Source organism: Crotalus tigris, unplaced genomic scaffold (assembly GCF_016545835.1).
Source record: "Crotalus tigris isolate CLP2741 ecotype Arizona unplaced genomic scaffold, ASM1654583v1 scf7180000018807.1825209, whole genome shotgun sequence".
Lineage (NCBI taxonomy): Eukaryota > Metazoa > Chordata > Lepidosauria > Squamata > Viperidae > Crotalus > Crotalus tigris.
The window spans coordinates 1588601-1605487 of NW_024097206.1; the positions used below are offsets into that span (position 1 = coordinate 1588601).

At 41.0% G+C, this 16887-nt stretch overlaps 1 protein-coding gene across 8 annotated transcripts in view; it reads right to left on the minus strand.

Moving 5' to 3' along the window:
- The window catches only part of RNF152 (ring finger protein 152), a 100749-nt gene extending 84150 nt beyond the window's left edge, over positions 1-16599 (minus strand). For 2 of the 8 annotated variants that reach the window (XR_005558271.1, XR_005558272.1), the window contains exons 1-2: positions 16490-16589; positions 14766-14886 (exon numbers count right to left, since the gene is read on the minus strand). The gene's annotated coding sequence lies outside the window, so the exon portion shown is untranslated. Of the gene's footprint in view, positions 1-10151; positions 10194-14765; positions 14887-15853; positions 15873-16137; positions 16157-16361; positions 16381-16489 lie in introns of those variants that run through there. The other 6 variants (XM_039356220.1, XM_039356215.1, XM_039356217.1 and 3 more) reach the window with 6 other exon arrangements.
- Positions 16600-16887: the final 288 nt, after the last annotated feature.

Sequence of the window (16887 nt, forward strand, 5' to 3'; positions counted from 1 at the left end):
AGCCTGGACAATTCCTACTGGCTTTTGAAAGCCAATAGAATTAGACTCTATTCAAGAGAGTCTGTTCTATTGGCTTTCAAAAGCCAATAGAATAAAAGGGAGTAGCACAGCTAAGGAAAAGGGGGAAAAAATGGCAGACTGCGTTGTTTGGCAACCCCCGTGAAATGGTTGTTTGACCCCAAATGGGGTCCCGACCCACAGGTTGAGAACCACTGGTATAGGGGGTACCTTGCTCAATAGTTGTAACTATGAGAGGGATCTTGGAGTCCTAGTGGACAATCACTTAAATATGAGCCAGCAGTGTGCTGCAGCTGCCAAAAAAGCCAACACAGTCCTGGGCTGCATTAACAGAGGGATAGAATCAAGATCACATGAAGTATTAATACCACTTTACAATGCCTTAGTAAGGCCACACTTGGAATACTGCATCCAGTTTTGGTCACCACAATGTAAAAAAGATGCTGAGACTCTAGAAAGAGTACAGAGAAGAGCAACAAAGATGATTAGGGGACTGGAGGCTAAAACATATAAGGAACGGTTGCTGGAATTGGGTATGTCTAGTTTAATGAAGAGAAGGACGAGGGGAGACATGATAGCAGTGTTCCAATATCTCAGGGGCTGCCACAAAGAAGAGGGAGTCAAGCTATTCTCCAAGGGGCCTGAAGGCAGGACGAGAAGCAACAGATGGAAACTGATCAAGGAGAGAAGCAACTTAGAACTAAGGAGAAACTTCCTGACAGTTAGAACAATTAACCAATGGAACAACCTGCCTCCAGAAGTGGTGAATGCTCCAACACTGGAAGTTTTTAAGAAGAGCCTGGACAACCATTTGTCTGAAATGGTGTAGGGTTCCTTCCTGAGCAGGGGGTTGGACTCGATGATCTCCAAGGTCCCTTCCAACATTATTATTATTATTATTATCATCATCATCATCATCATTATTATAAGATAGGTGTGTATATCTGCTTGTTTGTATAGACCAGCGGTGGCGAACCTATGGCATGGGTGCCAGAGGCTGCACTCAGAGCCCTCTCTGTGGGCACGTGCACCGTCGTCCCAGTCCTAGGCCTTCAGCTAGGTTTTATAAAACCTTTTCCCTTTAGGCCTCTGCCGCCGTGCGCAAAAAAAAAAAGGTTCAATCAATGAGTCAATTTCAACTTCTCGCAGGAAAAAAAAAGATCTTGCAAAGTTGGAATTGATTGATTGAACTTTTTCAATGGGCCACACCCACCTGGCACCTGACAATGCATAAGTGGGTTTGGGGTTGCAGTTTGGGCACTCGGTCTCTAAAAGGCTCGCCATCACTGGTATAGACTATAGCACAGCTCCTCTGGGATGCTCTATTATCCAAGAACTAACCAAACTTCATCCTACTTGTTTTATAGTTTTCAGCAACTATAGCTACCTGTTGAGGTAAACTTTAAATACTTGTGATCCAAATGACTATGATTAATATTGTAGGGAAACTGAAGTTATACTATCTATATATCTCCATGATCCCCCAAAAATAAATGTTTATTTTCCTATTCCAGAAATAAAGGAAGTGTGCTCTCATTGGTGTAAAAACCTATTATTGAAAAAAAAATGCATATCATGTGGTAAGCTACCGATGGCAGTACAAGCATTGTTTTTTTTTTCTTAAAGAAAACCAAAGGTTTGCACACACACACACAAAAAGCCTCTCACAATATTACAGTTCATTAACATGAATTTTGAATTTTATTCCTACAGACAACAGAATTTCTTTTGCTTAAATGAATACCTCAAGAACTTTTTCATTTTTACTTATCTCTAGCTTTATACTTTCAGGTAAGATTTCCTTTGGATCAAACTAGATTACTGGTGACTTCATAAAAATGTATATGAAGTGTTTTTTGCAATTGTTTACATGTAGTCTGCCATTTCCCCTTAACATCTAAAATTTGCTAAGGTTGAGAAACACTGTTGAGGAGAAATACAGCTTCTTATTCTAGCCTACTCAAACTTTTCTTTAAAATGAATTTCCAAGATTTTCTAAAATCTTCCTTGAACTTGAAAATTGATTATCTCCTTATAATTACACCCCCACCCCCACCCCCAAAAAATGTGCATTATGGAACTGATACAAATGATTTGGAAGAAAGGCAACACCAGGAAAAAGCAAATCAGGCAATTAGAAGTATACTATTTTAAATAAGTAAAATAATATACTATATACAATACGCATAAATAAATGCATGGGTGGAAAACATAGTTCTGCCTTGAAAGAGTGAGGGAAAAAAAAGAAAAAATAGACATTTGTACTACCTGGATTTACTCAAGTTAAAATAACTACATAAAATAGTATAAGTTTTAACCCAGGAAGAATTGGTTGGCAGTGCTTAGAGGAAGTAGGTGTGGTACATGTGGTGCATGTTAAGCCATCCAGAAGCGGAAGCCGAGCAAAACAGGTTTCCTTGACCAAAACAATAAGCTCTCCAACAGTGCTCAGCTGCAGCATTAGCTAAAAGATCAGGCCAGATTGATACATAAGCTGGCTGAGGAATTCTGGGAGTTGAAGTCCACACCTCTTAAAGTTGCCAAGGTTGAGAACCCTTGCACTACATTTATCCATTTACTTAAGCAATAAGATGCCCCTAAATCAGGACTGGGGAATGGAACAGAACAGAATACTTTAATTGCCAAGTGTGATCGGACACACAAACAATTTGTCTCTGGTGCATAAGCTCTCAGTATACATATAAACAAGGTAATATAATCAGTGTACATACAAACACGTACATAAAAACAACAAGGTAATATAATCGTAAGATACCAATAGGAGAAGGTAGTAGAAAAGATGAGAAGGATAATAATACAACCATACTACATGGGTAAATACCCTTAGACATAGGATAGTACTATGGTAATACTAGTAGTATTGTGGGAACCAGATGTTTTCAGAATTACTTCAGTCCTACCCAGTATACTCTAGAGCAGACATGTCAAACTCGCGACATCATGTGACGTCGCGCAACGTATCGGGAGTTTTGCCATTTCTGGCAATGGGGTGGGCGTGGCTTCTGCATGACGCGTCCGGCCCATGGGCCGGCAGTTTGACACCCCTGCCCTAGAGTAACATCTAGAAAATTATGACAAATGAAATAGTATAAACCAGCTTCTGCTGAACACACTAATAACGATTTAACTTTGGATAATAGAATGAGGTACATTCAAAATTCCTATTTTGTTCCTCCTAAAATGATTCCACCTCTCTATATAAGCAATTAAGTGCAGAAAGAACTAATGCCGCAAGTTGCATGCGCTAATGTATTACACTGCAAACATTATAATGCATACACATTGTACATACACATAAAAACACATAAATATATAAGTTTAAAGCAGATTTGCTGCTTTAATGAAGTACTCATTAGCATCAAGCCCAACAAACTAAAAACATTTCAAACTGTGAGCTACAAAACATTTACACGTTTTGATTACTTTTCTGAATTAATTTTCATTAATCATTATTCAGCTTTTTAAAGTAAATTAATTGATGGACAAGGAATTTTGGAGAGTTGTCAATAGGAGCATTTATGCAAATGTGCTGCTTCTCCTAAGTTAGATGAGATCAACTCAGTTTTTAGTTCTTAGGGGCAGGAGGCAAAGGCACTGAGGTATTTGCATACTGGCTAAATTGTACTGTATGTGACATTTTTGTGATGCTGTTTGCATATGTTCAAACCATTTCAACTACTATTAGTGTAACTGCCATTAATAATGTGCGATATATTTGAAAAATGAAAAAGATGGGACTCTATACCATGGGTCTTTAAACTTGGCCCTTTTGTGACTTGTGGACTTCAACTCCCAGAATTCCTCAGCCAGGCACACCGGCTGAGGAAGTCTGGGAATTGAAGTCCACAACTCATAAAAGGGCCAAGTTTGAGGACCCCTGCTCTATACAGACCAAAAAGGCAAAAATTGTATCAGGTGAGCTTACATAGCATGTGAATGACTTCAAGGAAGGCACAACAAAGTATGTGAAGACATAGTTTTTCCCAATGAAGAATGGTTCCACAAACATCAGAAAAGTCCCATAAGAACACAATGAGGCAACAATTGTCCATAAAACAGGACCAGCAGGTATGAGAATGACTGCCAAAACAGTTCAAGCCATATATTGATTGGTATGCATATAAATGTATGGAAAGTGTAGTCAATCTCACAGAACAATATACCATGCATAGAGGGTCTTTCAAACATAACCTGGCCATCCAGACTTTAAGATAGTAGTTATGCATATATACGTGAATGAGAGGTGCTTTTGTTCCAAGAGTGAACAATTAAAGTTGTAATTGCATTTGTTTGGCCAAAACTGAAGAAGCTTCAGTTGATGAGATGAGAAGCGAAAAATCCAGTTGCCTTTTGCCTTTTGAACAAGCATCTTTGGGACAACCATGACGTGGATGACTGAGAATCTCCACAGACACAAGATATGGGGGGTGATCTCCAACTAGAATGGCTTGTATAAATTCATTTGGACAAGTCTATCAAAGAGCATTAATACCGAAGAATCAATGTTACTTCCATGCTTCCAAATACCAGTTGCAAAGCAACCATAAAGAGAGAGGAGTAAGCCTCCATCTCCTGCTTGGGAGCACTCCCGAGGCAATTTGTTGGCCATTGTGATAAAAGACAAGAGGTATGGAAAATCTGCATCCATCCAGATACTCCTGAACTATTACTTCGCATTTCCACTACTATGCTCGGCCTACCCATATTTTGTGAACCCAGGTACTATAGTCCAGAGACCCCCAACCTTTTGGGCACCAAAGACCGGTTCTATGGAGAAAGATTTTTCCACGGACCAGAAGGGGCGTGGTTTCATGTGCTGCCTGCATCCAACGGATGGGGTTTCACTTGTTTGCGCAGCCCCGTTGCTAGTATTCCACGGACCGGTGCCGGTCCGAGGACTGGAGATTGGGGACCCCTGCTGTAGTCTGTAACCAGGTTTTACAATTGGTGAAAGAAGTCACCAATCGCAGTCCAGCCAATACAGAAAGAAAAAAAATGTTTTTAATGTAGATTTTAAAGCTCAGTTGTTGTGCTCTGACCAAAATACTCCAGTCTTCTGTGGAGTACTTATACATGCAACAGCTTCAGAATCTAACACTAGCCCACACCCTAAAAAGTGGCCATCATAGAAAACATTTTTCTGTCTTCTCATTTTACATCAGAATCACTCCAACCATCTGAAAAAATAACTGTTTTAATTTAAAAGAGCTTCTCTTCTTGAACTCAACAAGCATGTCTCTCATAGCCAGCCATTGCAAATACTTTCCTTCTCAAAGCCTGCTTCCATTTTTTTCCTCATTTCCAAACAAGTTTTCCATTCTCCTAGTCAGTATTCATCACTATCTATGTACCTAGTCTTCAATTGATTGTTTTATCTACACCCACACACTCCTGCTGGTACCTATGTCTTGTTCATGAATTGTGCCTTTTCTGATATACAGTAAACAAGGGCACGCCTCTCCAAATACTGAAAATTTAAAAAAAAAGTTATTTACATTTTACTTGTAGTAAAAAGAACTTACTGTAAAAAACTGTGACCAAAAATCAATGTTAACATTTCCCACTAAGTTGTCTCTAGCTTATTTCCATTTCATTCAAACCCTTTGAATTTTTATCTTAAAATGTACATTCCTGACAGAAAGGAGATTATTTGAATGGAGATTGCGGCAAAAGGTGATCAATCCCGTGATCCCAGGATGCAATACTTGCCCGTTGCCAATTCTGATCACATGAGCACAGAGTTGCTGCAACAGTCATAAGTGAAAAACAGTCATGTCACTTTTTTCAGTGCTATTGTAACTTTGAACAGTCACTAAACAAATGGCTGTAAGCAGGGGACTACATGTAGAATCATCACCAGCCAATCACTGTTATCTTGCTCGATCTTTCTGCCCCCTTGGCTCTGCAGGTTTCAGAGAAACAAAAATCCCCTCATCCTCCATGCAAAAAAAAAAAAAGGTCAAATGCAAGCACCCCCTTCCTCATCCACATTTTTGGGGTACATTGTACAAATCTGCTTAGCTGCTTGCAAAAAAAAAAAAAAAAACCTGAACAGTTGCTGTAAAGTAGTAGCCACCAAAATACCAAATCATCATTCCTCTGCTGCACTGAAAAATGTTCCTTTACGTGATAGGATAGCATGCTAATAATTTTTTTTTATTTTTTTTAATTGAAAAAGTTTTATTAACAATTAACAAAAAATGTTTTAATCCCCAAACCCACCCACCCCGCATGCTAATAATTTTGTAAGCATGCTTTTTTTTCCCCCCTGAAAGCTGCAATCAGCTAAGAAAACCATCAGAGTGAAAGAGATGGTCAGCAGCAAAAAAACAAAACAAAACCCACACCAAAGTTTCTAAAGTTTCTCCACAAGGTGTTGCTCCCTTCAGAAGAGAAGAAAAAACAAACAGGGTCCTTGTTCTGTCTTTAGTCTAGGATACTAGTGTTAGAAGTAAAGTCTTCATCCTGGTTCATCCAAGCCGGGAATAAATAAGCAAACATGGTGACTGCTTTGGGAAGAAGGTTACAGTTTATTGCAGAAAGATGGTTCTTCAAGAAAGTGCAGAGGAGAGAAGGGCTGAGCACATGGGGTAGTAGGCTTTTATACCCCCTCTAGCCTTGTTTGGAATAGTTTCCTGTTCCTGTGGCATGAACCTTGAGGTGTTTCTGAGTGTTTGTCTAGGCCTTCATATCTGTGGTTTAATCCTATTATCATATCCTGCTTCCCAGGTGATGGGGCTAATGACTCCTAGAGTTTGGGTGAGGTATGCAGATTTTCTCTTTTGTCTTCTTGATTGCTCTGGCTCCAACTTTCTGATGGTTTTACATCTGCATTTGTATGGGGCTAAAGTCTTGCTTGGGCCAGAGAGATAGATTTGGGGCCAGGTTTGGTTTTAAAAAGTCCCTTTGAGGAAAAATATATTTTTCTGCCCTTTTTAATATTTCTTTCTCTGAGCTAACTTCCCTCACTAAGCAACTGCAATCAGTCAAAGTGGCCAAGATCAATCCATCAAGCATTCTAAGGTGGTCTTCACAGATTCAGGGCAAATATTATGAGCTGTTGTGTCACCTTTCTCCTTTGTTGTTAATTGCGAAGTCGTGTCCGACCCATCACGACCCCATGGACAACATTCCTCCAGGTCTTCCTGTCCTCTACCATCTTCTGGAGTCCATTTAAATTCACACCTACTGCTTCAGTGACTCCATCCAGCCATCTCATTCTCTGTCGTCCCCTTCTTCTATTGCCCTCAATCTTTCCCAGCATTAGGCTCTTCTCCAGTGAATCCTTCCTTCTCATTAGGTGGCCAAAGTACTTGAGTTTCAACTTCAGGATCTGGCCTTCTAAAGAGCAGTCGGGGTTGATCTCTTCTAGGACCGACCGGTTTGAACGCCTTGCAGTCCAAGGGACTCGCAGGAGTCTTCTCCAGCACCACAGTTCAAAGGCCTCAATTCTTTTGCGCTCAGCCTTTCTCCTTTAAGGACCTGTAACCAGCATGAAGCTTGACTGGAGCCTAGAAGCCGGAAGGCGGGCTGAGACAACAATTCCTGCCAATCAGAAAAGAGATTTCCCCAAAGTCCTACAAGGCTTCAGTATTAAATGTCTGTTTTCCAATTTAGCTTACACTATAGCTGAGCTAGAAAGAAAACAGCTCAGACGCACCATGCCATAAGAACCCAGGGGACTGGAGTATTTTCCTCGAGGGATGCAAAGACCTTGGGGCTGCTTTAAATCAAATTTTAGCTCCAATGATTCTTTACCCAGCAAAAAGCAGCATTTCATTCCAGTGCAGTTTTGCAGCCTAATACAAACCTATGTAAAATAATGGAGCGCAGACACTGTTCCAAAGATATGATTGAAATTGACTTGCTTTAAAATCTGCACAAGCAGCAGGTTTGGACTCTTCAAACTGGCCAAGCGTGCCACAGAAATGTCATATAGCAATTGCTTTTTTTTTTATCATTACTGTAATTTTATCCCTTACTTCAGAGACATCAGGGGGCAGCAGCAACTGCTCCCTTGGCCCATATAAGGAATGGTTTGCAACAATGCTTATCAAAGACTAAGGACTCCCAGGTTGCATTTGAAGAGGCTGTTCCCAAACCTCCTCTTTGTTTCTCTGATTTCTTACTGCCCCTAAGGATTACCCTTCTCACTTTTTTCACAGCTCTCTCACTCTTCTCACTTCTGTGCTTGGTGGTTGCTGCATCAGGCCACATCTCTACGTTAGAAGTATATCAGTCAGACAGCTCCTTAAAATCCCTAAACAGATATTGGTTGTTGTGAAATTCTGTCCAGTTTCTGTATGTTCATTCTTCCACATTTTTTAATGTTCCATAAAATGTCATCCTGACTTTAGTCCTGGAGATGGTTGGCACTCCAAAAAATTATTGCACTATGTACCCATCAACATCAAGAAAGATTATTTGAAAGAAAGCAGTTCTGCAGTAAAGCCTTAGCATCTAATACTTGGACATTATTCATTCCTTAAAATCATATTTACATAATTCAGAGTCTTTTATCAGGAAACTGTGAGCATTCTGCTTTATACTGTAACTCTTGGGCATAAACTCTCAGAGTGAACAAAATTCCCACCCACCCAATAATATTCATAGAAAATTAATATCAATGCAGCACTTCCAATGCTGGAACAAAACGGATCTCAGACTGGAAGGGTTTTTTTGCAGACTGAAGAGATGCATCTGCACTAAACTAACAAACAAACAAAAAGCTCCAAGCTCACATCTAGCTTTTCAGTAATTGAAATAGCCTAAGGTAGACTTTTACACAGAAACTAAACTAATTTAACTCCACAGCAATGGCTAAATTAAGTATGGTAGCTTTTAGAGCACAAGCAGCCATAGGTGTGACAAAACTGGTCAAAATTGGAGCCTGGATGTCTTCCAAGTTGTTTTATGTCTGAATCCTTTGCAAGCACATTACTTTATTTCCACAGCTAGAGTATCATGCTCCTCTTAACTGGGGAAGGTTGAGAAACTGCTGGAAGGATACTTGTATGTCATCACAGAAATACCAAAGCACAAAGCTCAGTGCATTTTGGGCTGGTGATCTTAATTCTTTAAAATCACAATATTCTAAAGTACAGTAAAATCCAAGACAGAGAAATATGCTGGCAGAAAACAACATTACAGAAAACAACAAATGCTTAACAAGCAAAGTCCTAACAGAATAAAAATAAGTCAGTGAATGAAAGCTAGATATAACAGCTTTGATGTTCTTACAGGACAAAGTTCTAGAATGCTGATGCAGACACTGAAAGGCCTTTTCTCATTACAGACTACTTACCTTTATTTATAAGATGCCTCAATCTGTAGGATTCTGGGCAGTGGACCACAATTACAACATACAATAAACTGAAAAAGTCTAAAGAAATAATAAACCATCTGCAAAAGCCACCCAAATTAAAGTACTATAAGAGCTGATTTAACTTACTTCTAAAAACTGGAGAAAGTTGGTTGAAACTTATGGAACCAATGTTAATAAATGTCTCAGATGTTTTCTGACAAATAGCAACTCCATCTTGTAAGAATTTAATTCATACAGCCCCTATGCACTGATTCAGAACTTCCACAACATTTCTAGTCTGGCCTAGGTGGCTATGTATAACCTCATCCAAACAAAGCAATGATCTCCGGCCATTTCACATAGATGTTCAATAACAGGAAAAAGTACCAAGCTGTGGGGAACACCACACCGTAGTCCCCAAGAGCTCAATCACTCCTCTCCAAACACCACTAGATCAGAGGTCCCCAACCTTTTGGGCACCAGGACCGGTTCCGTAGAGAGAAGTTTTTCCACGGACCAGAGGGTGCGTGGTTTTGTTTGCTGCCTGCATTCCACGGATGGGGCTTTGCTTGCATGTGCAGACCAGTTGCTGGCATGCCGCGGCCTGGTACTGGTCCACCGACCAGGGATTGGGGACCCCTGAGCTAGATCAACTGCTCTGATAGGAACAAGACCATCACCTAATAATGACCCCAATTTCCACCCATTTTCAGCCATCCAGAAAAATACTATGGAAAATGATATTAAATGCTGCCAAGAGGTCTAAACAAATCAAGAGGAACATATTCTCAACAACTATGTCACCTACCAGAACAGAAGCTGTTTCCATCTGATGGGGTCTGAATTCTAACTGAAACAGAAGCAACATAGCCATTAAAATGAAGAACATGCAGAACTAAACAAATCACTGGCTACTTTTATTCCATCAGAACTTGTCAGGTTCTAGGGAAAATTCAATGTGTTTTCATCTATTCCATGAGGCATTATGTAAATATGGTAGTGGGACAAGTTAAAGAAAATAACTGATAGCTTTTCCACTAGTTTCACCACTAATTGCACTCCCTAATGAGGAGTTGCTCTGGGGATGGAGAGTCATATTTTGACTGGCAAGTTTACCAAACTGTTAAAATCAAATCCATGGATTAGGTGGAGGTTTTCCACCTTTCCTCTGGGTGAGTGAGAGATTCTCCGGGGATCAAGTACTGCTGTCCCCTGCCCAACATTTCACTCACTCTCTTATGTTGTCACTTATGACCTTTGCCCCCTTTATGGATTACTGCCTTGTCGTGGCGAAGGGGCTTGTGTAACTCAATGAAGCTATAAGCTATGCCGTGCAGGGCCACCCAAGACGGACAGGTCATAGCAGAGAGTTCTGACAAAATGTGATCCACTGGAGAAGGAAATGGCAAACCACTCCAGTATCTTTGCCATGAAAACCCCATGGACAGTACTAAAAGGCCTCTTGATGCAGGTGAAGAAGGAGAGTGCAAAAGTTGGCTTGAAACTCAACATTAAGAAAACCAAAATCATGGCATCCGGCCCTCTCAATTCCTGGCAAATAGATGGGGAAGAAATGGAGGTAGTGACAGATTTTATTTTCCTCTGGGCTCCAAGATCACCTCAGATGGGGACTGCAGCCAAGAAATTAAAAGACGCTTGCTCCTGGGGAGGAAAGCTATGGCAAATCTAGACAGCATACTAAAAAGCAGAGACATCACCCTGCCAACAAAAGTGCGTATAGTCCAGGCCATGGTTTTGCCAGTTGCAATGTATGGCTGTGAAAGTTGGACCATAAGAAAGGCTGAGTGCCAAAGGCCATAGGCCTTTGAACTATGAGTGCCAAAGGCCATAGGCCTTTGAACTATGGTGCTGGAGAAGACTCCTGCAAGTCCCTTGGACTGCAAGGCGTTCAAACCGGTCAGTCCTAGAAGAGATCAATTCCGACTGCTCTTTAGAAGGCCAGATCCTGAAGTTGAAACTCAAATACTTTGGCCACCTAATGAGAAGGAAGGACTCACTGGAGAAGGGCCTAATGCTGGGAAAGATTGAGGGCAATAGAAGAATGGGACGACAGAGAATGATATGGCTGGATGGAGTCACTGAAGCAGTAGGTGTGAATTTAAATGGACTCCAAAAGATGGTAGAGAACAGGAAGACTGGAGGAACGTTGTCCATGGAGTCGCGATGGGTCAGACATGACTTTGCAATTAACAACAACAACATGACCTTTGCTTGGTCTTTCCTATTCACTCGTCTCTTTCTCTCTCACTCACTTATATTTCTTTCCTTCACTCACTCACCAATTCTTGCTTTATTGCCTGATCCATTGCTCTCTCAGCCCATCACCTGACCATTGATATCACTTGCTCTATTGCCCAGTCCATTACCTATCACATACTCCTACCCTACTCTATTTCTCAATACTCCTGTCCCATTTTCCTTGCCTTGTCTCTCTTGCCTACTTGCTCAATCACTTTTGCTTGGCTGCCTTTCACTTGCTCTTCTTTCTCCCACTCATCCCCTTCCACAGATTGTACCTGAAAGAATATGGTCAACAGAAAGTTTAAAACCATTTGAAGACTTGCATTAGAGCTTTCTGCTTGCCTACTGGCCAACATGACACTTCTATCCAGAAGCAGGATATGAATGGAAAAGCTACCTGCTTTGTCCTCAGCATGCTTTTTCATATAATGAACATACTGATTTATGTATTTATTTATATACTGCCTTTATTATTTTTACAAATATTAAATCATTATGTGCTGGGAATAGGAATAGACAAATTCATGCAGGACTCGGCTCAGTGCCATTTTAAAGTTGACTGTCTTGAAGTAATGAACCTATTACTTTCTGTCTGTCATAAGTTACCAGTTTGTTATCAATGACCTTCATTGGACAACCCTAGGCAGTGGAATTATAAGAGAGGAAGAAATGTATTTCTATCCAATTTCTCTACACCATGAACAATGATTATGTCTCCCATTAATCGTCTTTCTTATAAACCTAAAAGCCCCAAATGCTGAAACCATTCCTCTAAGGGAAGTTTATTATTTTGACCATTACTTTCTGAACCTGTTCTGTATCTTTTTCTGAAACAGAGCAATGTCTGAACTCAATTCAGTATTCCCAGATTCCTAACACAGAGATTCCTAACACAAAGCCTGTTTATTCTTATATGAATTCTTATTATGATATACTAATGCTGTCTGTCATAATATCAGCATCTAGACAGACTATAAATTTCAGTTTAAGTTGGCTTGTTTTCACAAACTGTGAGATCCAGTTTCATTTTAAATAACTTGTATGTCGTTTAGGGTTACACGACATACAAGTTATTTAAAAGGAAAAGAATGGTAAGGACGCCCACATGAAAACTAAGCCATGGTTTAGCATTATATGCAAAACTTTGTAATTTTATCATACGAAAAGGTGTCCTCACTAAATCTTGCACATATACTGTATATCTTTATTTCTCAAAGGCAACTCCTGAAAAAAAGTTTGTCACTGTTTTTTTCCAGGCATTGACAACAACATAATCTGTATTAGCTTTAGTGAGTTTGCTAAGTTATTTATTTCGATATCCTTTAATCCTGTTAAGATTCATTTTATTAACTTGAAATGGAAGAACTACACAAGCCTTAAAGACAAAACATAGATCAGGTATTAACTTCATCAGAGTCAGCAAGCCGCTTATACCTTACATGAATACATTTCATGAAAGAGTACGGTGGACAACTTCCAAATAAAGAAGTGTCCAGAAACCCAGATACAACAAATCTAAATCAAATTGTTGACTTTTGTACATTTAAAAAAAAACTGCAAACATTCACAACATTCTAAAATCACATGAACAAGGTGATTTTTTTCCCAAAAAATATGGGGCTTGCGCGCTAATGTCTCACCCTCTATTTTTAAGAGTACATAGCAAGTAATCTCTGTAATTTTCTCCCAGCATTACCCAAAGAAATTCCCACTTTAAGTCATTTTCCAATGAACCACCAGGATTTCTTAGGTAGCCTTATGCATGTTAATGCTAGCTGGGTAGTAGGAGCAATGATTGACAGATTGTAACCAAAGTTTTCTCTCTCCTGGTTTTCCTTGACAGCTGTAGAAATGTCACCTTGGAAAAGCAGCAGCTGTTACAAATTATCCACTTAGCTGAGTAATCCCCTGAGTTTTAAAAAAATTATTGTAAATGAGGAAAGGAGGTTCTCCCCCCCCACACACACACACACACACACTCTTTTTGGTTGCTCTTTTGTTTCATATAAATCCTGGTTCTAGAGTTAAGAATAATAGTCTTATAAACAAGTTTCAAAACATTCTCTTCCTAGAAAGGTTCTACTTGCACAACAATAATTAAAGAAACCAAAACAGAGTCACCCTATGTAGATCCTCAATGACAAGCTCAACACTTAAATGGAATCATTGAGAGGTTTGAACATAATCCCACAAAGTAGTATGTTATTTTTTGTTCTCTCAAGGTTCTTCGGGCAAGCCTATTGCCTCAGCCTGAGTATAAAGACTGGAAGGGGGAAAAAAAAAAGACTAGTATGTAGTTGAGACATTTGAAGAAAAAAAAAAAAGCAAATTTCATGGAACACCCTTTTTGTTTAATGACCAAAATTCTGTCACACAGAAGTGTCACTTTGAAAGAGTAGAAAGACAAAATAAAAGACCCTGGTTTGTAGATTCAATGGTAACAGAAACTTGTGAATTTTAACAGACAATGTTAACTTAACTTAACAGACAATGAAAAGACTATTTATATCTCTATCTATCCGCTGCCACAAATTAATCAAACACACCCCTTATGTCCTCCACCTTCACAATCTCAGCAACTGTAACCCACTGCATTCAGATTTTTTTACCAGTTTTCAAACATTTTCCAAATGGTGAATAGCTCCCAAAGTCACTGAATTGCATATGGGATCCAAATATTGCAGCTATTGTGAACACTAGACATTTAATCCCTACTTGTTTTCCTAATAATCTGTTTTTCTTTTTAAAAAAACCAGTCTCTTTTCCCCAAGCATTAACCAACCCAAAAATGCCTTTTCTCAGTTATTGTCCCCAAATTATTTTCAAAATAATTTCAAAAATGATTCTTCAAAACTTTCCCTTAAAAATTATAGCAGTCCACATGGTTCTTCGAATGATCGAACATCTACCTCCTCCGGCGGGGATTTAAAAAGAAAAGCCAACAAATTTCTACTTCAGTTTCATTTGCTTTTGTATCTGTGTACAAAACCAACTCCAGGGCTCAGCACCTCTCACTTTTTTTAAAAAAAAAAAAAACACACAAAGCGATGCAACCACAGAGAGAAAACAGAGTTCAACAAAGTGGCCATGCACAGACAATGCTCCAGCGACAGCAGCTTTAACACAGCACAGATATCAAACATATTTTGGGTGGCATTACCTGAATCTCTCATTGTGTCTCATCCATCCCTTTCTGCCTGATATCGAGCGGGAAACGTTCAGCTGCTTGCAGGCAGGAGGCGACAAGCATGAAGCACAGTTGTGACAGAGCTTTGTTCTGCCTGCAGTGTATTACAGGAAGCCAGGGTTAGACAACAGCAGCAGCAGCAACCAGCAAATTAGGCAATCTGAGGGGCCTTTTCAGCCAGGATATGCCCATATTTGGGAGCCAGAGGGGCACAAGAATGGGGACCATTCTTTGACTTGCTTACAAGGATACCTCAGTCTCCCTCACCAGCAGCCACAGGGACAGGCAAGCTACGGCTATTACAGGTTATGTGGCCAGGCTATAGTTGCTCGTCTACATGCATGTATATATACAGCCATGGGCCAACTTGCATAATCCGATGTTCTGCAACCATCACCACTCTCTAGCAACCTAACCTACGTTTTCCTTTTTTTTTAAATAAAAAAAAAAGATGCAAAGGCGGGGGGGGGGGTTTGAGGTTTCTGAAACAAAAGCCTTGTCCCTCCCAAGCATAAGGGACAAACACACAATGCTCCCCTTTTTTGGGTTGACCCGCAATGCTCAGCCACCCCGGGCTCCCTGTTCTGTTGCCTTGCCCTTGCAGTGATCATTTCAGCCTGTCAAGCAGGATCGGCCAAATGAAAAGACTTAGACATCTGTCTCTTCTCTTTCTATCTCCTCCTCCAGAAGAAGGGGGGGGGGGTTCTGGCTGGAGATAGAGAAGAGAAACAGACAGCCTCCCCCATTTCCCTCCCTCCACCCCCACCCCCACCCCCAAGCTGCAGCTGGGTCTTTTATAGGCAGCTTGCTTGCTTGCTTGCTTTTCTTTCTCAAAAACAAAAACAAAAAAACAGCGAAAGGTTTCTCAAAAGGGGGAGACAGATGCTTAGCGTCTTCCCTGCCTGCTAGAGACTAAGATAAGGGGAAAGGTTATCTTTTCACAGCTCCTGGCTGCAACCAAGGCTTACGCAGAAAATACAAAGCTTCTCTCCGCACCGACTCCCTTCTCCGAGACCCCGCCATACAAACACGCTTGGTAGTATTCAGACCCTCCTGCTCACCCTAGTTTATAGACTCATGCAAGCTTTTTGAGCATCCCTTTCATTTAATAGGCTGCATTCTAGCTTTTTTTCGAGCCTCCCCCCTCCTCCTCCTCTCCAGCCTATGAAACATTAAACAAAAACCGAACTACACAAATTAGGATAAGTTTCTCTCCCTCTCTATTAAAAAAAGAACATGATGATGATGATGATGATGTGACGACGACGACCAATTCCCCTACGCATATAACAAATCCTCCGCGGCATTCATTCTCTATCAGAAGTGAGTCCTTTAAACTTCAGACCTTCCTTTGACGCGCGTGCAACAGTTTGAATGCAGAGGCGAACGGGTTAAACCGAGGGGAAGGGGTGCAGGAAAGAGTTCAAGACGCCACACTCCTGTCCCACACATTTACAGTGTATTTACACAAACAGACTCAACGCGTGTGCGCAGACAGACGGCTACCCGCGTGCGCCGGTCTGTCTGTGGAAATATTCCATCTCAGGTTAATGTTCCTCGCGCCCCCACCTAGAGCCGCCGGTGCCCTCTGCTATCCCGCAGCCTAAGAGCCCAAATCAGCTCCGTGGGGAGAAGAGGCTTGCGCTCTTTTATTTATTTATTTATTTCCTTAGGAAAGCCCCGCACATTTCGCTTACATTGCTCCTCCCCATCCTCGCAGCCTGCAGCCTTGCGCGCCTTGCCTGCTCCACCGTCGGCGGCTAATTGAAGACCAAGCGGTGGGTGGCGGGGTAGCAGGCGGGGGAGGAGAAAGAGCTTGAAATTGTTAGACAAGCCGCCGGAGGCGGGGCGGAAAAGCCCCGCCCCTTGGTCTCCAGCTCCGCCCCCTTGAGGAGAGGGGCTTTGTGTCTTTGCGCCTCTCGCGCGTGGCTCCTTCTTCTTCCTCTCCTCTGCAAATCCATTTTGCGCTTTTGGTGCTCGATGTGTTTGCAAAAGCGAGGCCGACGACGTGATCGTTGCAAAGTAAATGCCAGTATAAAACTGAGCCAGGCAGGCGGAAATGTCAAAGCGTCTCGGGAGTGTCAGCTTCAGACGA